The 7,504-nt window shown below is 35.7% G+C and overlaps 1 long non-coding RNA gene across 1 annotated transcript; it reads right to left on the bottom strand.

Moving 5' to 3' along the window:
* Positions 1 to 1,680: 1,680 nt before the first annotated feature.
* LOC138912980 (uncharacterized) lies at positions 1,681 to 3,134 on the bottom strand. The gene is made up of 3 exons (XR_011418533.1): positions 2,555 to 3,134; positions 1,942 to 2,495; positions 1,681 to 1,833 (listed from the first exon to the last, which is right to left on the bottom strand). It is a non-coding gene; the product is annotated as an uncharacterized lncRNA (long non-coding RNA).
* Between the last annotated feature and the right edge of the window lie 4,370 nt (positions 3,135 to 7,504).

Here is a 7,504-nt window from a genome sequence, read left to right on the forward strand (position 1 = left end):
GAAATGTATTGCCTAAAATATTGTTTAAAATATGATCAAACATTATAGTTTAAAAAAATTAAAAAAAAATATTTTAATTTTGAATTCCCAATTTAATGTAATTTTATTTTCATTCGCATGTGTACAACGAATGGTAAATCTGTGGTACTTCCTTGTCATAGTTTAACAATAATGTGGTACCGACAGTGAATAAACACCGCCGAGAGAGCAATTGAAAAAGTTTTCTAACCGTTGCCTAATTGCACCCAAAGGAGTTGGCCAAACTTCGCGCACGGAATGCAGTCATAAAACACGCTAATTACATAGTTTTCAGGGAGTGCTTTTTTATTTAAAAAACTAATCTAAAACTGACCCTGGCACTTGACTCTTGACTCTGCCACGAAGTGAACGCAACCGCAGCTGTAAATTAAACGCTGACAGTTGGGTGAAAGTCGCCCGACATACAGGTGATTTTCCGAGTTTTCCTGGCAGCTGCTTTCATTAGGCATTATTGACAGGCCGCACTAACGGGACTATTAGTCGAGGCGTTGACATTCGTTACCCGGCTGAAAAGTCCCTCGGGCACGGTAACTAATCAAAGAGGTCATTAGATTTGACGCCGTTGTGGTTCCCGGAACAGGGGTTCCTTAAATTCTCCTTGACCTGTGAGACAGGTGCTCGCTGTTCGTTTTTCAATGATCCCAATCAACTTTTGGTTAATTTAATTGCGTACCTTTTGAAGGGTTGCGTATACCAAGTAGAGGCCTTGACTTATAATTATTATGTATTTAATTATCGCGACTAAGTAAATAGAGAGATGAAATAATATTTCACGGATCAAATTGATTTTAATGATGGTTGGTGATAAAGAAAAATTCTTGCGTTAGGGGAGAGTGGGGGAATTTCGTCAGCATTTTTTCAAAGCTATTTATTGTCCATCTTGAGACACGTTATCATATTTCTATTTTTATTGTTGAATGCGGTTAGCACTAAGCTTTAAAATGTCACATTCCCCTATTTTTTTAATTAACTTGGTGATTTATAAAAAATTAAAAAGTAAAACCAATATACAGGGGCAATCTCACCACATAGGGGGGTAAAATCACCACACAACTGGGGAAATTTCGTCACCTGAAAAATGTAGGGAGTTTAACGCCTGAAAATATGCTACACTGATCAAGCGTACCATTTTTGTTGACGTCCTATATTTGTTGCTGCTGCTGGTAGTCTGTTCGTTAGCCAGCTCGTCAAATATAAAAATATGTATTTAAATTAGGTGCGAATTTACCCTTAGCGTAGGGTGGCGAAATTTCCCCAGACCGTACTTTTTTAGAAATAATTATTTTTCTTCCGAAATTAGGCGCGAAGTTAAAAATCACTGACGCAGAAATGCACATTATAGCACTGTGTATTATATAAAAAATCGTGTATATTATTCCTTTTGAATTGTGGCATACAGAAAAAGTTTCGTCGAGAACTAAATGTAGCTTTTGAACTGTTAAAACACATTTAATATTATAGCTTAATTATCTTGGCCTTCTGTGCAAAACAAATGCATTGGTTGTGTCTGGCCGTCATGAAGGACTAAAACAAAAAAATTATATATTTTTACGACTTATGGATTCCGAGATATTGCAGGTGACGAAATTGCCCCTGTGACGAAATTCCCCCACTCTCCCCTACTTGAGAAAATTACAATAGTTAAAATTATTAAAATATGTTTTACTTGGAAGAATGTTTTTTTAAGATTATCTTCAATAATTATTTTTTTTCCAACTGTGTAAAATTATGTTATTCCTCCACAATCAGTCCTCCTGAACATCGCAACAGATTCGAGATTGGCTCCTCCTGGAACTAAAAATAATTTTTAGCATTACTAGATACTTGTTAAAAACTGTATTTATAATGTGTTCAGTTTAAATGTTATTATGTGAGTAAATGTAGCTTATTTTAGGTGCTTACCACTTTTTTGACTGCTTTACGTCTTGTATTTCCAATAATTATCCAAATGAAAGGTTTTTCCGGAGTAACCCCATTCTTCGCCAAAAGTTTAATAAATTTGGAAGTGCATGCTTTTGAAATAGTTTCAAAGTGGTCAGGTTGCACAAATAGTCTTCTCAATTTTCTGCATGCTCTTAGCAAATAAATCATTTTGTGTTCGCAGAAGAAATCAACAAACAATGCCACTGTTTCCAAGGTCTTTGCATGTTTATGCAACCAAATTTCATGATAGCGTACATCTGCTCCAAGGCAGTTTTCTATCGCAACATGTTTTAGCATTGGAAAAAATGGAAGTTCATCAACTATTTCGCATTCGCAAACTCTAAGATCTTCTAGAATTTGGAATGACGGACTATCATTCAGGAATGGCCCATTTACATTGCATCCGACAACACGAAGCGAACGTAGTTTTTTTAGTGGCGCACAAATATTGAAAATATTTAAACTTAAATCATTCTGTGGTTTTGATTGCAGATTCAATTCTTCCAGGTTCGCAAGTTGCTGAACAAGATGGACTGAAAATAAATATAATAATAACGTACATATGTATGTTAAGACGTCTATTTCAACTCACGTTTTACATCGGGTATATACCCTATATTTAATGATCTCAAATTCGGCAACTGGCTCAAAACATGGATAATATGCGTCGGGTCAAAAGGATAATTTTTTCCGCAGTAAACTATTCGTAGGCCGACAGAATTCATTTCTTTCGACTTAAGCAGCAAGGAGCAAACCGCGTCAACATTAAACTTATGAATCCACATGTTAATAGATTTTATATTGTGGCAATACTGCTCTATTGTTTTCAAAATAGGGATTATATCTGCCACAACATATAAGCCTTCATTCATTTGAAGCACGTTGGACCCGTACAAACGCAAAAGTCGTAACCAATCCTTCGACGGCAGTTCATGGAGGACAATTTGGCCAAATAACATTTTGGCATGGAAAGCGAATGCATCCGCCAGAATCGGATGAGATTCAGCCAATCTGAGCTTGTTGTTAAGAGAAAGTCCCTGGAATACTAAGTCCAGAATTTCAGGTGGCAGATCCAACAAAGTTTTACAATTACTCATTTCGCGTATTAATAAAATTAACTTCTGCGTATTAAACTTTTTATCCGGAAACCAAATGCACGCGAAAAAAGTATGGCTACTAGGACTGCAATTACGAGACATCGAAAAGATATCGATAAGCAACTTATAACAACTTATAACAGGGTTCCACTGGCACATCTGCTACACGCACTTTATTTTTACATTACAGCCTTATCCCACAGAGTACAGTTATAGCCTCTTCCCATAGAGTCCATCCGTTTGAAACGGTTGGGATTTTTGACGAATGTGAAACTCTTGTTCCCACAGAACTCCATCCACCATCTACCATCCAATAACAGCTGACTGAAGAGCAGTTGCTCAGCTCAACATTAACGAAGGGGGATTTCAACTCGGGAAAACTGTCGTAAAATTGCGTTCTCCTAATTTTATTGTAGAATAATACAATAAATAGATTAAAATAATAGTTTAAAAACATATCTGAACGTTTAAAACATATCCTACAACGAGCATGCATACATATTGCTGACTGGGGGGAGCCTAACCTCCCGTATCCGCTCTTACTACGCCTCTGCCTAGACTCTATTAATATGAACAATTTTGTAAACAAAACCAAATTTGTGCTGTTTTTGGTAATTTATAGCAACTTTGGAGCTTTATAGGAGTACAAAGTACACTTTTAATGAATATTAGTTATATTTACGAAGTGCAAAACATATTCTGACACTTTGCTGCAAACATTGATGTTTTCGTACGCAGAACAGCTTACATTTTGGCCCACTCGTAGCAACCTGTTTGCAAATGCTTTTCCGCTCATAACAAACTACAAATAATTAAAAAAAAATCCAAAAAACAATGAACTTAAGCATTATTTAATTTTTTCCCGCCATCGATTTGATTTGTTCTCGCCTAACTATCGCATAAAAGAGCCCGTCAAAGTCCGTCAAAATTGGATGGCGGACTAACTGGGAAATTTTCGGGACGGCAAAACCTTACGGAAGACCCTATTACAGTTGTCTGTGAAACAGTTAGGATCCCTTCGTGGGAACAGGGTTTTAAGCTGTGGGAATAGGCTATTACAAATGGAAAATACGAAAATTTTGCCAATAAGGCTTAGTACTCAACCGAACAAAAAGTCGTCCAAAACAAAAAACTTCATATGAAAAACAACGTCAAAAAATTTTGTTTCATATGAAGTTTTTGTTTTGGACGACTTTTTGTTGGATTGAGTACTAGCCCTTAAGATTAGTCCTCACATCGGCTAGTGTGACCAAAGTTTTCAGAGTTCACCAAAAATTCCGCTGGAATCTTTGTGATATTGTATACACGGGCCTTAATTTTGCTACAGTGTAAACGATCCTTAAGTCAAACCAAACTGTGGTATGTACATCTACATATGTACATCTTTTTCGTTTCCTGTTTACGTCACTGAGCGGAGATTATATAACTTACAGGACTTCAACAGGAAAATGCTGGACCAAAGTACACAGCCTTCTGTAGAAGTTTGTCAACAACAAGGTTAGATAACTGCTTATAGAAATACAAACACAAACACATAAGAAGTTTCTGTGCCTCACCCAAAAACGTTTGGGAGTATTAAAACTCATCTTTTGGGGCAACGTGGACATACATATGTATTTATTGGTTTCCGGATTGGCTGGAAGATGGTACAATGTCTTTTTCGAATTAGTTTGGAGTCAATTAAGAACAGCAACACATTTGATAATAGCATAAATCTTTTGGGTGGAATTTTCACGTCCTTCAAACACCTCTCGATTAACTTTAAAGGTACTATTTATTTTTTTGTAATGCCATTTAAATTTACATTTTCTTAAAATTCTATAAAACTGAAGATAATTTAGCTTCTATAAAAAACAGCTTTTTTTACGGTAGGGAAATTTAAATAAAAGGCATAAGACAGGCGGGGAGAATTGGTGGCCAAGTGGCTGGTTTTTAAGGATTGGGTGGGGAAGCTTGCAGGAGACAGGCGGGCAGACAAAACTCAGATGCAGGTCCAAGCCGGCCGCTGGGCGTTACCGATGCTGAGCTACAAATATGCAAATAGACACAATTTTTAATTAGCAGCGAAGCGCAAATTTACCCAAAAACGAACCGGAAACAGGCCAAAAAAAGAAAGGGAAGAGTGGAAAAGCGATGTCAGCAACAAAAGAGTCTCGCGAAAAGCGTAAAGAATGGGATATAAATTTATATTTGTATACTCATATATTAACAACAAATTCATTAAAATGCGCAAAAAAAAATACAGCAGCTAAAAACATGAAACAAAAATGTAACGGAAAAAAACAACTGAGGCTGCGAAAATCATTATTAAAAATCTAAAATAAATAAAAGATGAGAACTTTTTGCCGTTGGCGAATGACACAGAACAGGACACGGTTTGGAGCAGCTGTTTGCATATTGTAAGCGACTCCCACCCAAAGGGATCAAGATTTATTGCGTATACGTCGCGTTGTGCAACTCAAAAGGTAGCTCAGGAAAAAATGCACAAAAAGAGCGAAATTCATACAACATTTCTGTGCATAATCATTTGAACTGCGCGCCGCCGTCTGCTGGAGCAAATTTGCTGCCGGCATGTTACCCATCAAAGGAAAAAAATACAACTAGAAAGGGCAGCTTTCGAAAATCGAAGACTCAAGTACTCTTGCTGTATTTCTTGCATTAAAATCAGTGTGTAACAAATTAAACAAAAATATTATAAATGTTTTTTAATAGGGGGCCTAATATTTTAGATTTTAATAAAACTGTTAAGTTGGGTCAAAATATATTTTAAAAGGATTTAAGAATAATTTACTTGTTTGTATAATTTTCGTTTGTATATTCTTCTCTTTAAAGTTTAAACTGTAATTAGTATTAAAAATCTAAATTATTTTTGAGTGCTCCTTTACCTTCTGATTAGAACAGAAAAACCTTTGGGGAGAGTATTAAATATATACGGAATATCCACAACACAAACCAACAAGCCAGACAAAGAGAAGTTTCAGTTTGGCTCAGGCCATGACTCCTGCTTCGCTGCCTTTGCTGTTTATTCGCGCATAATTCACTCATTAATCATAACGTTTTGCGCCAAAGCGTCAGACTTCTGACGTATGCCCCAGACCTATACTCATTCCTATTCCGAATCTGAATCCGAATCCCCAAACCCATTCGATGCAATGTCGCTTTGTTGTTTGTTATTTGCTGACTGCCGCTGTTGGCCCCCAAAAAGGTGAATGGAACCTGGTAATTGGTAGTGGGCGATAATCGGTGGGTGGGCTTAGTAGTCGGCGGGTAATTAGTGAGGAAAAATTACTAACAAAAAGTACTACCGGAGAACATGCAAATATGTGAAATTTTTTTATTCGTTGCTTAGTAATCGTATTTTGATAGCTGACGGGAATTAGCACTAATGGACTAGAACGATGATATGTTTAGTTCAAAATTGTAAAGCCATATAAGTTTCGTTTTTAATAGCTTGTATAACCTCTTCAATTTCTGATAATTATAAGTTAAAAATTCGGATTTCCACAAGAAATTTTAAAACGCAAACGAAGTTAAAAATTTAAGTCGTTATGAAGTTTGTTAATAATTGTTTAATTGTTATTATAAAGTCAATGGAGTATTATATTTGTTAAATATTGTTAGTATATTAAAAAAGAAGCTTTAATTAAAAAGTCGTCCGAAGCCTTCAATAACACTATGCAGCATCAAAAATTTACCTCGATGGATGCTATATTTTTGGATTTGTTACGAATTCCAAAGTTAAACTGCGTTTTCCAAAAAGTTCCCCGACGCAAGGATTCTTAGCAAAAGGACCTCAAAGTTCGAAAAATTCCGAAATTGGCCAACTTTCCAAAGCTCTCAGAGGCAAACGGATTCATGGTTTGGTTAGATGCTAAAGTTTTATAAAAGATACACTCTTTATCTTTCAAACCCCATACTTAGAATAATTTTAGGATTTTTATTAAGGGAGAAACAAGTTTTAAAAAACATAGTCAAAAAACATAAAAGTATACAGCTGCGGTCAAAATAGTAGTAGTGTTGCCGTCATGTGTTTTTAAAAGTTTTTTGTTGTCACTTTTCTTATCCAATTAGTCTAATAGTACAATTATAATCAATACAATATCACCAGAAGAAGATGAATTACAACAACAAACTTTTAAAAACACAGGGCGGCAACACTACTACTATTTTGACCGCAGCTGTATGTTTTTAAGTTTTTTAACTATGTTTTCTGGAATCTATTTCTGCCTTAAAAAAAATCCTAAAATTATTCTAAGTATGGGGTTTGAAATATAAAGAAGGTATCTTTTAAAAAACTTTAGCATCGAATCAAACCATGAATCCATATGCCTCTGAGAGCTCCGGAAAGTTGGCCAATTTCTGAATTTTTCGAACTTTGAGGTCCTTTTGCTAAGAATCCTTGCGTCGGGGAACTTTTTTGAAAACGCAGTTTATCTTGGGAATTC

The sequence above is a fragment of the Drosophila takahashii genome, chromosome 3L (assembly GCF_030179915.1).
Source record: "Drosophila takahashii strain IR98-3 E-12201 chromosome 3L, DtakHiC1v2, whole genome shotgun sequence".
Lineage (NCBI taxonomy): Eukaryota > Metazoa > Arthropoda > Insecta > Diptera > Drosophilidae > Drosophila > Drosophila takahashii.